The 5,162-nt window shown below is 38.8% G+C and overlaps 1 pseudogene; it reads left to right on the forward strand.

The window, feature by feature from the left end:
* Nucleotides 1-4,825: 4,825 nt before the first annotated feature.
* LOC134946919 (5S ribosomal RNA) lies at nt 4,826-4,945 on the forward strand (annotated as a pseudogene).
* The last annotated feature ends 217 nt before the right edge of the window (nt 4,946-5,162 follow it).

A 5,162-nucleotide genomic window follows, 5' to 3' on the forward strand; every position in this document is an offset into this window, starting at 1 on the left:
CCTCCTAAATATACAGGTCAATACTCATCATCTGAGGCGGAGACCTCGGGAACAGAAGATACCCCAGAATACACTACAGAGGGACGTTCCAACTCCAGAAGTGATATACCCAACAACCCTCAGAATTCAGCGTCTTTTTTAGGCGATTCTCGAATAGGAAGAGGAAGACAAAGAGAGGGAAGACGAGGCGGCGGCGCAAAAAGAAGAGGACCGCGACAATGGGATTCTTCACCCCCAACGACCCGCAACACGTACAGACGACAACACCAACAGGATCGGTGGTAACTCAGACCTGTGACGAAGACTCCAAGTTAAAAATTATTAACCTTTCAGATCATGAACTCACACAAGCTCAAGAATCCGTACTTCAAAAAGGCCTGTCTTTCTCGCCTACAGAGCATTTTGACAGATTCAAGTGGGAAAAAGACCTGAAGCTATTTGGTAGGAAGTTGCTACTAACTAAATTATATGCTGACAAGGAAACGACATCATTATTACCTTCTGAATTTCAATCTTCAGATATATCACAGATGGAGCAAGAAGCACTAGATGCACTACAGGAACTCGAACAAGAACAATATCAGCATATAGAAGAGGATCCTACTACCAGACCAAGATGTAAAAAGAAGTCCACCTATTTTCCACAGGAACAAATCTGTCCAGAGGTATCGGTATTTATGAAGCTTGTAGCGAAAGAATTTGACCTAATCCACATAAACAAACACAAGTGGCGGGGTAACTCTAATCTTACCCGACAAGAAAGAACTGCTTTAAGAGAAATACAGACATGGCAAGATGTCATCATCAAGTCTTCGGACAAAGGAGGCAATGTTGTCATCTGGCCCAAAACAGAATATATCAAAGAAGCACAGCGACAACTTGACACCACCAACTGTTACAAACGGATATTACTTAATCCCCTCCAAGATTACAAAAGAATCTATGAAAATATTCTCAATCAAGCACTTATACAAGGCACAATCATTAAACATGAGTATGACTATCTATTGACACAGAATCCTAAGATCCCAACCTACTACCTACTGCCCAAAATACACAAAAACATCAAAACTCCCCCAGGGAGACCCATTGTGTCTGGGATAGGGGGATTAACAGAAAAGGCGAGCATCTTTCTTGATTTACACCTCAGACAATATGTCCTGAACCTTCCCTCATATGTCCAGGACACAACTGATATATTAAGGAAACTGCACGATTTAAAATTAGAAGAAAATCAATATTTGGTGTCACTTGATGTTGAGGCACTATATACATCAATAGGTCATAAAGATGGTATAAGAGCAGTAGAATATTTCCTACATAATGAACCAAAGAAGGACTTTCATCTTTTTTTGATTAAGTTACTGTATTTTGTGTTACACTATAATTTTTTTACATTCAATGACAAATTCTACCTCCAAACAAGAGGCACGGCTATGGGGGCGGCCTGTGCGCCCACATATGCCAATATATTCCTTGGATGGTGGGAGAAGGAAATCATCTTCAAAGACCACAATGATATATTCACGTCTCATATCGTTATGTGGAACAGATATATAGACGATATTTTCATGATCTGGGAGGGCGACCTACATTTGCTGCACCAATTCATAGAACATCTTAACAAGAATGATCTGAATATCCATTTAACACACAGTATAAGTCAATCAGAACTTCCATTTTTGGACTTGATGATTTACAAGGACTCTGAAGGAATGATTGCCACAAAACTATATCGGAAGAGCACAGCAACAAATACTTTATTACATCAAACCAGTTCCCATTTTCCTCCAACTATAGAAAATATCCCAAAAGGGGAATTTCTCCGACTTCGCAGGAACTGCTCTGATGATAAAGAATTCATAACACAAAGCACAGAACTGACAAACAGACTATGCGATAGGGGATACAGTAAAACCTCCACAAAAAAAGCCATGAAAATGGTCAAAACTATTAAAAGAGAGGATCTAATTTTTAAGAGAGAACCAAAGAGTCCCAATACTGACAATACTATACGCTTTGTCGGAAATTTTTGCCGAGAATGGAAGAAGGTGAATACAGCAATACAGAAACATTGGCATATTTTACATGCAGACTCTACTCTATCTAAAAATTTGGGTCCTAAGGTCGCCATGAGTTGGCGCAGATCCAAAAACCTTAAAGACAGACTTGTAAGCAGTCATTTTCAAAAAATCTCTACTACAAGACCAACAGTCACTGGAACATATCCCTGTGGCAGATGCAAAGCTTGCAGACATATTCATCCAACAAAGGAAATAGAAGACAAATTTGGAAAGATGATACAAATAAAAGACTATATGAACTGCCAAACTGAGGGGGTTATCTATTGCCTGAAATGTAGCTGTAACCAAAAATATATTGGCATGACAACTCGTCCGCTTAAACAGCGAGTCCTAGAACACGTAGGATCCATACGTAATGCCATCACAGATAAGGCCAAGATGAAGCAATTAACCTCAGTCGCTCGCCACTTTCATACCCATCATGAAAATAGATGGGAGGAGCTTAAAATCTTCGGCTTGGAGAAAATCAAACTCGGAATACGAGGGGGTAATCTAACCGAGAACTTACTGAAAAGAGAGAGCGAATGGATCTTCAAGATGGGATCTTTACAACCAGCAGGCATGAATGAACATATAAATTATGGGGTATATTTAAGTTAATATCCTCATATTAGAACCTTTGGTATCCAATACATTTTCCTTTCCATTTACAGCCAATTCAAAAAAACATAAATATTTTTTCCATTATATCCCACACATTTATAATAGTGTAATCCTTCACGTTTTTTCCTCACATGGGCTCTTCCTAATAATTATTATACTTGCCCTTCTAAACTAATTTATTATCATCACGTTTAGGTACCATTCTCTCCTCATTCATGTTCCCTATTCACCATCCTTTCCTTCACTCCCTTTCTTATATTCCTTGTTATCCCATTCCCATAATATAATAATAAAAAATCTTTAACCTGTCAACTACACTACTCACTTTCTAAACAATTCATCAATCAAGTATTTATGTCACCGTCACGCATTAATTAACCAATTATCACTTGCACTACAAATCTTCTCATTATATCTTTATTTTACATTATTTTCCAAATCATAAGTCTCTTTTCATGTATATCCTTTCTATATTTAATTTATTATATATTTTTTTCAAACTTACTCAAGGCAATCTATCTATATGTCAAATCAATGATAATGAAACAGAAGCTTTTACAATTATTAACTATGTCCAACCTGAGAGATCAAGTCAACTCAAATAAGATTGGGGGATCAGTATGTCTATCAATAAGTTTACCCAATCAGCTACGAGCCCTGCTCTACATAAACTGGAACTTTCAGTGACCTCACTACGTCCTGTGATCAAGCTTATCTTGCGAAACGTACGTCAGGTATAGCGATCACGTGCTGCGCACACGTGACCGCGCTAGCCGGAGCGCTTAGACTGTCACCAAGCAACGGCCCCAGCCATCGCTCTCTCCCAGAGAGACCACGGACATACGCCGCTGCAGCTTTTGAAGTGTCCCCACGGCAACGGCCTCAAACTACCGCTCTCCTGGAGCGTCAACACGGACACACGCTGCTGCAGTCTCCGGAGCTTCTACACGGCCACGAGTGGAACGGCATTACATATATCAGTACTGGTATCGTATACACCTCACACAAATGAGAAATCCATTCACTTTATAATACCATTTTGCAAGGCTTTAACTGTCTGACATACTAGTTATTTGCGGTTATCCTTTTCTTGCATAAATCCTTTGATCACTCTCTGCAGGTTTATTTATAACCTGCTGTGATACATATCCTTTCCCTTTTTTCCTTTCCTTCCCCCTCCCCCCCCCCCCTCCCACCTTTTCCCCTTCCCTCAGTGACCCAGAGGGGCCCATCATCAAAAGCCAGTATCTGATTGATATAAGTCCGTTTTCCTGTTATTACGCCATTCGGGCCTTTCATAAAGAGCTGGTATCCGGCTGATTTATGTCCGTCTGTTTGTTACTATGCCATAGATACATGCTGTCCTTTTCAGCATAAATTAAATCAATTATTTAAGTAAATTGGTACGGCCGTACTGATGATCCGTCCTAAGCTCAGATATAAGGATAATTAATTAGTATCCATATGTGGCATGTATGAATTTTCCCACATATATTATCCTCAATAATTTATCCACATGTCTTCTGTGACTGCCACGTCACATGCTGTATAATTAAGGAATTGTGTTCATAATTATCTTTTTAGTGACCACTGTGTCATATGCTAACTAATTAGCAGGAGATTGTTTGATCACATGCATTTAATTTCTTTTTGTGGCTGCTGTGTCACGTACCTGTTTATCAACTGATTATAGGTCAATTAAAAAAATTCAGTCACATAGTCAAGGGAGCGTATGTATAATTATCTCTTTTTGACCATTGTGTCATATGCTGATTAATTAGCTGGTGATTGATTAGGATAATTACATACGTCTACTTTCTCTTCCTTTATTTGTGGCTGCTTCATTACATCTGCTGAATATTTATAACTATATGTGTGCTTATTTCTCTCATTTTTGAGACCGCCGTGTCACATATTATCATAAGATGTGGTATATTTGAATTTTTTCCACATACCTGATTAATTATGCAGATATAATTAACCTTTGTGACTGTTGTGTCATATGTTGATAAATCAGCTGACTGCATGTAATCTCCTTTATTTGTAACTTACCTGTTACGAATTACGTATACTCCCCATTCCTAATATACAGCAACCATTTGGCATATAATTGGAGTGACCAAGGAGAAAAGTCCAATATTTGCGGTCACACTTCACTGGAGATGCCCAATCTCTTCCGAACTTGGAAGCTAAGCAGTGAAAGGCCGGGTTAGTACAAGGAAGGGAGACCTCCTTTGAACACCCTGGTACTGCAATAAATTGGCTATCGGACACATTGGCACTCAACCTTATGTCATTCAATACTGGGATTCGCATGACCAATGATTTTATTTCTCTGCATTTATAAAATCCGTAATGGATATTAGCAGTATGAATGATGGTCATATATTCCACAAAACATATTATGCAGATTCTTTTTGACAAAAGCGTCACAGAACTCTACTCCTGGCAATTTGTATATCGTGAATTTGGAGA

This window comes from Pseudophryne corroboree, chromosome 7 (assembly GCF_028390025.1).
Source record: "Pseudophryne corroboree isolate aPseCor3 chromosome 7, aPseCor3.hap2, whole genome shotgun sequence".
NCBI classification, from domain to species: Eukaryota; Metazoa; Chordata; class Amphibia; order Anura; family Myobatrachidae; genus Pseudophryne; species Pseudophryne corroboree.